The sequence below is a fragment of the Gymnodraco acuticeps genome, unplaced genomic scaffold (assembly GCF_902827175.1).
Source record: "Gymnodraco acuticeps unplaced genomic scaffold, fGymAcu1.1, whole genome shotgun sequence".
In the NCBI taxonomy this organism is placed as follows: domain Eukaryota; kingdom Metazoa; phylum Chordata; class Actinopteri; order Perciformes; family Bathydraconidae; genus Gymnodraco; species Gymnodraco acuticeps.
This window is the reverse complement of record NW_022992178.1, coordinates 63,388-76,878: the sequence shown is the minus strand read 5'-3', so window position 1 is coordinate 76,878 and position 13,491 is coordinate 63,388. Positions and strand designations below refer to the sequence as shown.

At 42.3% G+C, this 13,491-nt stretch overlaps 1 protein-coding gene across 4 annotated transcripts in view; it reads right to left on the bottom strand.

Moving 5' to 3' along the window:
• Positions 1 to 13,491, bottom strand: part of LOC117539027 (splicing regulatory glutamine/lysine-rich protein 1-like) — a 45,093-nt gene that overhangs the window by 8,180 nt on the left and 23,422 nt on the right. The window lies entirely within an intron of this gene.

Below are 13,491 nucleotides of genomic sequence, written 5' to 3'. Positions count from 1 at the left end.
AATAAAAATAAATAAATAAAAATAAATAAATCATAATGCGTCTCTGGTATTGTTCAGGGGGCCGGGCCAAATGTGGAGGCGGGCCGTACCCGGCCCGCGGGCCTTAGTTTGGGGACCACTGTCTTAGATGATCACATTAAAATCATTACAAATCTAAAAAGAATGATAGTGTATGCACCTCTCCACTTGCAAAGTAATCGGCCATAATTACAATGTTATATTTATATTACAAAGATCCCTTAAAGCAGGGGGGTCAAACTCAAGGCCCGGGGGCCAAATTCGGCCTGTGACTTCATTTGCTGTGGCCCCACAAGAGCTTGCAAAGAATATAATATGTTTATTATATATACATGCTACTTTACAGAAGCACGTTGCCCATAAACTACATGTCCCACAATGCATCTCAAATTTGACTTTTTTTCTCAGAATTTGACTTTTTTTTCAAAATGTTACTTTTTATTTCAAAATGTCACTTCTTTTTTTTGTTTTTCCAGAATTTGGCTTTTCTTTTTAAATCATTTTGTGACCTTCTCACTGAAGAGACTTCTGCTTTCAGACGTAGTTAATTATGAAGTTATTACCCTATCTGATAATCATCCAATAAGGTAATACAATACATTATTTTTAGGGCTGTCAGTCGATTAAAATATTTAATCGCGATTAATCACATGATTGTCCATAGTTAATCGTGATTAATCGCAAATGAATCGCACATTTTTGATCTGTTTTAAATGTACCTTAGAGGAATATTTTTCAAGTTTTTAATACTCTTATCAACATATGAGTGGACAAATATGCTTTATGCAAATGTTTATTATCATTTGAACAGGGTTAGGGTAGCGCAGTTGTCGGCGAAATGTCGCTCCTCTGTTTTCATTTAAGCAGCTCCTTATATCCGTTAGCGCAGCTAGCTAGCACCAGATGCTAACAACAACAATGCACGTAAGGTTTCTCTCTCGCTCGCTCGAGCCACACATACACACACCCTCCCGGTCCTCCCAACAGCCAGTCGGTGCCTGCCGGTGAGTGTGGAAGTGTGGTCTGCCACAAGCTGGCGGCAGGGGCGGGGCTGTCAGCATCAGCTTGTAGATGGTATTTTAAACTCGATGCGCTCTGAAACTACGGGGCGGCCGAGGAAAAAACATACACATGCGTTAATCGCGTTAAAATAATTAGTGGCGTTAATTTTTTTTTGCGTTAACGCGTTATTAACGCGTTAACTTGACAGCCCTAATTATTTTATATAATTAAATATTTATATATACATTTTTATATAGTCTTAAAGTTACAACCGGCCCTTTGAGTGCAACCATAATGCTGATGTGGCCCGTGATGAAATTGAGTTTGACCCCCCTGCCTTAATGAATTATTTGAGGTTAGGAAGCATTTTACTAATGCTAAGCTAAGCTAATGCCTCAACATGTGGGCTTTGAATGAATAAGATGTTCTCCAGATACGGGTGGAGGAGGAAATCTGAAGTCTTGTATGGCCTTACAGGAAATCCATAAAGAGATCATTCTTAGCTTCAGGGCAAATTTGGACACGAGAGCAAACAGAAGCAATCCCCCTGGATTTCTGGTTTTCATCCCTTCTCTGTATCTCTAAAAAATAAAACCTAATGATGTCCCCTCACATGTGACTGCTAAGCAAGTAGACGGATGAAAAGATGCCTGTTGTAAGATGGGACATTTTTATCATGCGTTTAATCTTTCATTAGGAAGTAGCAGGGGGGTGAGGAGGGGGATATCAGCTCAACGTTCGACCTCACGGACTGCAGACAGCATTTCACTAGACGGCAGCATTTCAGCACTTTACAACAGGTGACGTGGGTACAGGTTGGTTTCATGGGCCCCACATAGAGTTTCAGGTTCTTCACAGCAGGGGGCTGACAGGAGGCGACATGTTCTTAAGAGGTAGCAATAAAGAACATCTAATATATGAGAGGTTATATTAGAAGGTTACAATTCTTAACTTTAACTGCAAGTGCTATTTATTTTTGTTATTACTTACATACAAAGCATCTGAGGTTAATAAGTAATGGATAATGTTTGCCTCACTTCCTGTCTGTCTTCTTCTGCTGTTCCCTTTAGTGTTTACTTTCTGCCTGTCAATCTTCTTCTGTTGTTCCTGTTAGTGTGTACTTCCTGTCTGTCTTCTTCTGCTGTTCCCTATATTGTTTACTTCCTGCCTGTCAATCTTCTTCTGCTGTTCCCTTTAGTGTTTACTTCCTGTTTGTCTTTTTCTGCTGTTCCCTTTAGTGTTTACTTCCTGTCTTTCTTCTTCTGCTGTTCCCTATAGTGTTTACTTCCTGTCTTTCTTCTTCTGCTGTTCCCTATAGTGTTTACTTCCTGTCAATTTTCTTCTGTTGTTCCTGTTAGTGTTTACTTCCTGTCTGTCTTCTTCTGCTGTTCCCTATATTGTTTACTTCCTGCCTGTCAATCTTCTTCTGCTGTTCCCTTTAGTGTTTACTTCCTGTTTGTCTTTTTCTGCTGTTCCCTTTAGTGTTTACTTCCTGTCTTTCTTCTTCTGCTGTTCCCTATAGTGTTTACTTCCTGTCTTTCTTCTTCTGCTGTTCCCTATAGTGTTTACTTCCTGTCAATTTTCTTCTGCTGTTCCCTTTAGTGTTTACTTTCTGCCTGTCAATCTTCTTCTGTTGTTCCTGTTAGTGTTTACTTCCTGTCTGTCTTTTTCTGCTGTTCCCTTTAGTGTTTACTCCCAGTCTTTCTTCTTCTGCTGTTCCCTATAGTGTTCACTCCCAGTCTTTCTTCTTCTGCTGTTCCCTATAGTGTTCACTCCCAGTCTTTCTTCTTCTGCTGTTCCCTTTAGTGTTTATTTCTGCGACATAGTGCCAGTCTGGTAAGTCTTTAAAATACAGAATGTACAATAAGTCTTGTTCCAGAATACATGATTCACTTTTTTGTTTACATTATTGCTTCGCTACTTTTACTATATTAAAGGGATTTGTATCATTGTTCCAAGACTGAAATTGATTATTTTACTGCTTGTTCAAAAATATTTCCTATCCTGTTGTAGCGATCTCCACACACATCGAACTGCCCGATTACTCCCCCTTTTATTAGTTTTATGAAGGAGATGTCCAGTCCAAGGCGCATGTGCGCCTATATACGGTTGTTCCCATAAGAAGTTAGTTTGACACACACACACACACACACACACACACACACACACACACACACACACACACACACACACCACACACACACACACACACACACACACACACACACACACACCACACAAACACACAACACACACACACACAACACACACACACACACACACACACACACACACACACACACACACACACACACACCAGCACACACACACACACACACCACACACACACACACACACACACACACACACACACACACACACACAACACCACACACACACACACACACACACACACACACACACACACACACACACACACACACACACACACACACACACACACACACACACACACACACACACACACACACACACACACACACACACACCACACACACACACACACACACACCTCGTTTTCCCAGCATTCACTGGATTATCCGTAAATCATACAAACAAAACCAAAAGGTTGATTATTTTTTTTTCCCGTTTTGGTTTTAAAAACTGAATAACGTCGGTTTTTTGGTTTTCCGAAAAAACCAAAAAAACGACACCGGTTCTTTTTTAAACGTTGTTGATATGTTTGGATGCATATTGTTATAGTATTTGTTCAGGCTGTTACATACAATTAGCCTCTGTTGCATCCTGCTGCTGGTGAGTAAATATTAAAATCAGTTAAAATTGACAATCGGTCCGCGATTTTTTTTTGTAATGGATCTGCCGGTCCTTGGCACAATAAAGGTTGGGAACCCCTGATGTAGACGGTTCGGCCACACGAGGCCGTCGGGGAAACGCAGAAACGATAACGGGTCCCAAGGTGGGTAGATCTGCGGACGCAACGCTCTGGGGGGCCAAACGGCTCCGTGATTACAGCCTGTACGATCATTACCTGATAACGAAAATACTGACGGGCAGGAGAGGGGGAGGAAAAGAGAGACCGTGTATTATTATTATTATATTATTATATAGAGTCGTTATTCATTTGTTTTAAAGCTCAATAAATAACAAAGAAGACCTTTGACCGGCACTTTAATAATTTTGTCCGGAAGATTTCAACTTAAACGACATGTTGACCGGCGAAAAAAGAATTCTAACGGAAACTCTGCAGTCCCTTCGTCCCTTGGAAGAGGCGGAGAGGTGGGTGTTTCTCGTCTGCTGGTGGACTACCGGAGAGATTTACAGCACAAGCACACGCTCGGGGAGGGAGAAAAAGAGCCAGAGCGTCCACAGCGGAGAATAAACAGAAGGGCAACCATGGCAACCATGCTCGGGAAGTCTTCTTCGCTGCTTTTGGTGTATTTTGTGGCGGAAGTACAGCGCCACTTACAGGCCCGGCATATGTACTACAGCGTCTCCAGCGGGTCGAGCGGTCTTGTGTGGACGGACACCTTTCTGGTGCCGATTGCGTGTGGACGGAAGACTTTTTTGATATCAAATTCGTTCGTTTTCGTTATCGTCTCTGTGTGGCTAGGGCCTGAATGTCCTCTTCCAGTATCAGAGTCCACATGATAACAAAGGTATCCCAACTGTAGCTGTGTTCATGACAGGATGTGTGATTACCTAGAAGAGCATCAGGACTGTTTGAGGCATATGATAGCTATGTGATTAACATGATGATTCAGCCTCTATGGAGAGAGACATCAAGCATGCTCATTTCTGACGTGGAGCTAATCTGAAGTAAACATTGAATACTGCTTTCTATTCCTCCATCTTGTGACTGTGTAACTCCCTCTCTTGGATATCAGCATGTGAAGGACACTGTTCAGGAACTAGTTGATGCTCTGTATGTGATGACTCCTTCCATTCTGGAGAGGATCACAGATACATGGATCCTGAGATTGAAGATCAAGCCGGGGACGAGTGATATTTTTCTAACAACCTAGGCAGCAATTAAGAATCTTGAGGACAGGTTTTTAAATTGGACTTGCATTAAGTAGCTATTGTGTTTCTATTATGTACTCAATGTTGTGACTTCTTGTGTTGCAGGGAACCAGAGAGCGAGCTCCCCTCTCTGTCATTAGCCTTGATTAGAGCCATGGCTTTGGCTTTCAGCCTTTAGCCGTCCTCCAGTTCAGACACATTCAAGGATCTCTCTTACAAACAGGGAAAAACTGTGCCAAGCAACTCTCTCCACTACGCTAATGGAAGCAGCATGATCTGCGTTAGGTATACATGAAGCCCCAGAGCAAGGAGTGGTACTGAATGATGGCTTTTATTCACAGACGAGACAACAACAAGCTCGAATACACAGTAGACTCTGTGTCCGAGAAAGAAACATTTTTTGAAGGCTAATTACCAGGTTTTTTAACATCTTCCCCCAGAACAACACAGTATGATCATCTTCAACTGACATACAGTCACACATTTGCACACTCATGTTTCCTGTTATGACAGTAAACAGTGTCAAAGTTCACTTTTAAAGAAAGGAGGAAATGCGTACCGTATGTCAGTCAGCCGAGGGAGGTGCGCTTGTCACTGCTTCTTGGAGAAACTAAACCTGGTACGATATGCCACTGAGCTCAGCCCCGTCTCTCCACTCACACACACTCACACTGAAGGGAGGAGACAAGGCACAGGGAACAAGCATGCAAGAGAATTCAAGCCTCTCTCTCTCTCTCTCTCTCTCTCTCTGATGATGAGCGCCCTTTCCTCTTCTTCTTGTCGTCTACTGGTAATTGTCCTGTAAATGTGTTACATCACTGGCATGTCTTAAGTCTTCCTCAGCTTTTATCTGGCCTCAAAGGCACTCATCCTGTTCCCTCTCCTTATCTCCCCATCCATCTCTCTATAAACAACCTATCAGTGCCTTCTCCCTTCTCAACATGTTTTTCAGACCAGCATCATCTCACACACAAAACAGCAGAAACCACACAACCACAAAACAAGGAAGTTGGCAACCACTGTTTATAAACCGCCGCTAATAGCTCTGTGTGCCACTTTAGCACAGATACTGTAACGTAAAAGGCTCTTCCTCATGCTTTTGTTGACTGAAGGCCTTCTGCACCAATAAACCAAGGCCACTGATCCAATCTCCCATGGCCATAATGGAAAATCACCCCCGTGGGCGACGCATGCATTGACTCAACCGCCATGTGACCTTTAATGCAAACTTAAGTGCACTCTGCTGGGCTACCATTAACCTGCAGACATGTTTGCCACATGAAGTTTTCCTTTCTTCTCTGTATTGTTCCTAGCTCTTATGGTAAGCTCTGAAGACACTCCTGGAAAAACCACAGACTGTATGTCGAAGAGTTTGTCAGTACTGTAGATTTATTATCCAGAGGTTGTTGGTGGTTAATGAATGCATGAACACACTGGATTCAATTGGCTTTAAATGTATTCGATGTTTCTTCCATGTCTAAACAAACACATTTAGTCTTTTTAATTAATCCTAATCCCCCTTCAAGTTATTTTAAAGCCACTGTTTGCTTTGGTACAACTTCTCTTTGCTCGTCGTAGAGATGTCAGTGTGTCTTTTGTCGTGTAAATACTTTTTAGGATGTGCTGGTTTATACTTATCAGTCCAGGAAGTGGCTAGGCCCGGCCAAGTAATTGTCTGGCTCCCAATTCCTCATAAAACCACAATGTGAAACCTATTCCACAGAACAGTAGTGTAATGGTTTCTTAGCACTCCTACACAGGACCAGTTATAACGGAGTCTGCTGAGAGATGTGACTATGGTTCACTTCATGGGTAAGATAAGGGACATTATTTGGGCATCTGGGCAAAACAGGCATGTTCCTGACCTGAAGGAAGGAAGTAACCCAAACTGCATCCATCACTCGTCTTATTTTCAATTGAACACTGGCCTTTTCCATTAGACTGTGTGATTTACACTGTCACTTTGACAATGTTTCTCATAGAAGAAGTCATAAAGCATGCATTTATGGTAGTGACTGTGGCAGCAGATAAAAAGCCCTAACAGTCATTTGGTATTTTTGTTCTCAACATATGCTGCAATTCAGTCAAATACTTTCCACTAGGCGATACACCTGTTTTTAAAGAACGGGGGATTTGCAAGTTATCTTAACACGTTACAAGAAATATATAATTCAACAGCTTCTATACATTTATGAATGCTTGAACGGCCTCAGCAATCGACCGCTCTTTTACATAATGTAGGGCTGTATATAGAGCATCCATGCATGAGTCAGAGGTAAACATACTTTATCAGAAGTGCAGCAGCCTGTGAGCGACACTCAATACACCACCCTCCTGGAGCCGGAGGAAGTGGATACTCCAAGAGGGATCTGTGTGTGTGTGTGTGTGTGTGTGTGTGTGTGTGTGTGTGTGTGTGTGTGTGTGTGTGTGTGTGTGTGTGTGTGTGTGTGTGTGTGTGTGTGTGTGTGTGGAACAAAGAGCTTAATGTGTTTTAAACAAGTCCTCCAGGGGGTAAAAGACACTACTGTTAATGGAACACACACACCATGTTTGAGCAACCAATCCAATATACAGCATGTGATGCTGCCGTCTTCACTCCTTATGTTAATGCACTTTACCGTCTTGATTACTGCCCTCAACTCAATACCCCCCCACATCTCCACTAAGATAATGTTTTCTGTCAGGGAGGGGCTAAATCAAGTCTCTCCAAATCCTGAGAATCTGCAACTGCACCTACATTATCTAAAGTTACATTTTTCAGACTGACATAGGCATATTTGACTCATCTGAGTCGTGCTAAGCCACAGGGAATTAGACTGCATTTCCTGTTTACTCTAAGTGATTTGCATCAGTGGTGAGAATGTGTTAGCTTGGTTCTCTCAGGCCGACCTCTTTATGCAGAAACAGATGAAACATCTCACTGTCAAACTGCCAAACTAAGTATTTTTACTCAAGTCTTAACAGAATAATCAAGGTACTTTAATTTGTTATTGCTGCCACTATATACTTCAACTCATACTCAACTGCAATGTGCCTATGGAGCAAATCCACAAGAAAGACCTTGAAGAAAGATCTTTAAAATGATAAACTACCTTAATTAGAGATGTCCCGATCCGATCACGTGATCGGGGATCGGAGCCGATCACGTGATTTTCAAAAGATCGGAATCGGGAGAAAAAAATCGGGGATCTGGAATTTTTTATTTTTTTATTTTTATGATTTTATTTAATGTTACAAAACAAAAATGACCATGTTCACGTCTTGAAGTCATCCTGAGGCCTTAGTTTTGGTTTAAAATGACACAACATCATGTATGTGTTGCTTCTTTTGGGCTTGCTTTCAGACCTGGTTATCTCTCTCAAAGCTGGGAACAGAGTGGGCGCAGTGTCTAATAGTAGCAGTTAGCTAACGAGAGGCTTCGTTCAGCTGGTGACTCGGGAGTCGGGACGGAGAAAATGTGAGGAGTTTGGAAGTATTATAAAATTGAAAGCGAAGGCAGTGTAACAGCCAGATGCAATGTTTGCAAGGCGGAGGTTCCGCGTGGTGGAAAGAACAGAGCTACGTTCAACACGACCAATCTAATACGCCACCTGAGAAACAAACACCAACACGACGAGTGCACAGCGGCCACTCGGGTAACGGCACTGAAGCAACCGACACTTTCAGAGGCTTTTAAAAGGAAAGAGAAACTGCCCCAGAACGGTGAAAAGGCCACAAGAATAACAGCTAAGATAGCTGAATTCATCGCGTTGGATGACCCTCTGTTACCTTTTTTCTCTCTTAATGCATTGCATAAAGATCGGATCGGGAAAAATCGGTATCGGCAGATTGTCAAAATCCAATGATCGGAATCGGATCGGGAGCATAAAAAGGTGATCGGGACATCCCTAACCTTAATAACAAGTATTTTTATCAGAATAAACGTACCTTCAAACAGTCTCTTCCCATACTGATACACAAACAATCCTTTGAATTGTTTTGACAGATGTCCAAATCTAAAATGGCAGCTCTTCCGATCTTGTAGAAACACACACTTTTTTTTGCGAGTCGACAACAAGGAATCCAATTCTGACACATTCCAGTTTCTCCAAGGCTTTAAACAAAAGTACCAACTTATTGCACGTGATGCTACAAGGGTTTCTTTTCCTTATGAATCCATCTGCAAATAGTTGTTCTAACATGAATAGTTCGGTGGATAAAGTGTGAAAAACGTGAAACCTGTTGATTTCACTTAATGTGCAAAAGTACCAGTTTATAGCACGGGCTGCGAACCAAAGATTATTTTGATCATCAATCATCAAAACAGAGTGTAATATGATCAGTTTGACTGATTCTGATTTATCAAATTATGTATATCTCGCTCTTCCTCATCATCATTCCCAGCCATGTCCGACCTAGTCACAGATCCTGTTCTCTTTTCCTAAGATACCTCAATCAATTGTGAAATTACACATAAGCCGTCTATGCGTCTTCCTCCCCTCTCTATTCTGAACAGCAGGTCACCGGCTCTTTCATTATAGTATGTACAAAGTAAATGAGAGCTGACGAAATAGTGATGGATGTTTTAAACAGAGGGGGTGGCAGCCATAAAGCTTCCTGAAGAGAAGCAGCGGATACCTGGCGAGCTTCCCAGAGCCTTTCATCTGGTGTTGGGACTCATACTCTCCTCCAACTGGCACTTTAAAGGGGACCTATCATGCAAAATGCACTTCTTGATGTCTTTTCTACATAAATACGTGACCCCGGTGCGTCGGGGAACTCACGCAGCGTCAGAAAATAAAACCCTCTCTCTTTTCCTCCGAACCCAAATCTCTAAAAATGGGGAACAACGGAGCTGATCCAGATTTGCGTCCGATATGACGTAATATCTGAAATGTGGACCCACGGCCCAATCAGAAACGTTGCTATCAGAAACAATGCCCGACTGTTTTGGACGTAATATGGCCGGTGTTTACATTAGCATCGCTAACACTCAGAGCTAACCTGTACTGGAGAGCATGTGTGTGAAGAAGCAGGAAGTAAAAAGGAACTCACCTTGTGGTATAACCGGCAAGAGAGAAAGCCTTTGAGCTCCAAACTGTTTCAGAGAGAATCCTTGATAATCCATGATATGGCGTTTCATCACGGCAGCATTTAGTTTAGACAGTAGCTGCCGGGTCCCGCATGAGCTCAGACCCCTCCTCTTTAAAGCTTTATTATACCCAAACAGCACTTTAGAAACAGGAAGTGAAATGGAGGGATATGAGGCATGGCTAGAATGATCTGTTTGGTGTTTTGAGCAAAACACTTCATAGACATATTTTTTATATATTTTTATATATCTGAGACCTATGCTATTACCTACAAATAGCATGATAGGTGACCTTTAAGTAGAAAGTGGTTAACATTTGGTGAGAAATGTATTCCTTCTGGTGAGGACAAAATTCTGTTTATTCAAAAATTAACATACTGATTATTTTTTGATAATAGGAGACCTTTAAACAAAAGAGCGGGATATAACAACACCACAAAACATCCCAAAGTCAAAGTCTCGCTCCTTCTAGTCGCTCAGAATGTGTGATCAAGTGATAAAACTAAGAAGGTTTCCCATTAATCAAAATCCTATTTAATCAAAAAAAGGACAACATTCGAAAGAAACAATAAATCCTCCGACGTGGCTTTCAAACCAATCAGCAGTTTAATTATGCAGCCACTCAAAAAGGCTCTGGAGAAGGCGGGGGGGAATTAGCTTGCAGTACTAACAGATATGGAGTGTTATTAAAACTCACTCCCACTCTCTGAGTAGGAAATCCCATTGTGTGTCATTGTCTGCTGAAGCCTGTGGGAGATGGCCAGCAGCACCATCACCCCACTTATCTACAGTTATAATTGCCCCTAAAGCTCACGGCTAAAACGGCTACTGAGGATTATGATGAAGGTGAAATGAAAAAGCACGATCGCAATCTAAAGAGACGAGAAGAGGGGAGGTTAGGATTTCCTGCTTGCTTTAACAAAACAAGAACCAAACAAATTGACCACATCCATATTTTAGTCTACAGGAGACAGCCACAAAGAATACACAATGTATGTAGTGTAAGCCACTTTGAGCAAAGCACCTGCTACATGTATTACAGATGTATGATAAGTATTGGCCAAAGTGTGGTACATTATTATTAGTATGTATTAGGGCTGAACGATATATCGTGTCATGGCGATAACCGCGATATGTGCATGTGCGATATTCACATCGCAGGGACGTGCGATTTTATTAATCTTTTTTATTTAATTTTTTTTAGGACGTGCGATATTAAGTAGGGAAATTAACTCAAACACGTCATGTTACAATTATTTTGCTGCTTGCTACAAAAAGAAAACTTGCGCAGCTCTCATGTCAGGGGTACTTGAGTGAATGCCGGCTCTGCATGCACAGCAAATCACAATCATTCTTGATCAGATCACAGCAGGCCCCGCCCCGATCACAGCAGGCCCCGCCCCTATCACAGCAGGCCCCGCCCCGATCACAGCAGGCCCGCCCTGATCACAGCAGGCCCGCCCTGATCACAGCAGGCCCCGCCCCGCTAGTTTGCAGACCATCAAAACACCGGTAAAAAATGAGCGAGGCAGAGGAGGACAATACCGAAAAGCAACATCTGCCATCTGGAACTATTTTGGATCCAAAAAGGTTCTTCTCTTCTTCATTCACAGATTATTTGAGGGGAAGCAACATGCATTACTAGTGCTGTAGCGTTGACGATATTTTGAAGTCGACGCGTCGACTTCAAAATATCGTCAAAGACATATTTCCGCGTCGACGCGTCGCTACCATAGACTGTATATATGGTCGCCACACACACGTGGGTCACCCAAAGCAACAAGCAGTTCGCAATCGCACTTCTAACACAATGGAGACTGAAACGGCTATCACCTCCTCCTCACAGGATTGCGCACGAAGCCCTCAAACGAAAACATCTCGCCCTAGGTCTTCAAAAGCATGGGAATATTTTAAAGTTAGTCCAAAACGCAAAGATATTTATATATTTATATCTCACTGAGACTGCTGCTTGACCGGAAGCAGCAGCTAGCTGTGGTGGCTACCATTAGCAGCTAGCATTTGCTCTCCGATTTTTACATAAAAATGGAATTATGGATTATAAATTCAATCATTTTTTTATACATAGACGTTAAAAACCTATGGATTAACCGATTCAGCCGCGTTTTTTCTCATTTTAATGCCATTGAACACGTATTTTGATCAGATTGACAGCTACGGTGAGACGATCTCCCTAGAAGCTCTGTGAAGGTAAGTGTTGTGATGACTGTATTTGCTTCCCCTGTCGCGAGTCCGGATCACTCAGTGATGATACTATATACCTACATAATCTGTGGAGTCTCAGCTTTAATCGGATATCTTGTAAATGCAGCTACGATAAGTAATAAGGGTACTTTTATCTTGAGTTCTGTGCCAATGTCCGTTAGCATTTTTCGCTCAGGGGTCATTTAGATGCTTCTTATGAGACTTGTGTTTTGTTTTGGTAAACATGGTTTGTATCGTCAGTTAGCTGAGATTATTTCCGTTAATCTGGTATAACACATTAATAGGTTCTTAAATATTAAGATCCCCTGAGACACAGTATCGTGAAAAATCTTTTTTTTACATTACGTTTTTTATGAATTGAACAACAGAAAAATAATCGTTCGATTAGTCGACTAATCGATCAAATAATCGCCCGATTAATCGTTTTCAAAATAATCGTTTCCCCCCAGCACTATGCATTACCATGACATGTTAGATCATGACTTAAGGTATGATGAGTCAACCAGTTAAGATCCGGACGTCTGTGACTAAAATCCTTCATCCGGTTACACACACACACACACACACACACACACACACACACACACACACACACACACACACACACACACACACACACACACACACACACACCACACACACACACACACACACACACACACACACACACACACCACACACACACACACACACACACACACACACACACACACACACACACACACACACACACACACACACACACACACACACACACACACACACACACACACACACACACACCACACACACACCACACACACACACACACCACACACACACACACACACACACACACACACACACACACACACACACACACACACACACACACACACACACACACACACACACACACACACACACACACACACACACACACACACACACACACACACACACACCACACACACACACACACACACACACACACACACACACACACACACACACACACACACACACACACACACACACACACACACACACACACACACACACACACACACATCACACACACACACACACACACACACACACACACACACACACACACACACACACACACACACACCTGAAGCTAATTGCTGAGGATCAGAGAGTGCGTTCCTGAAGCATTCAGACTATACTCGGAG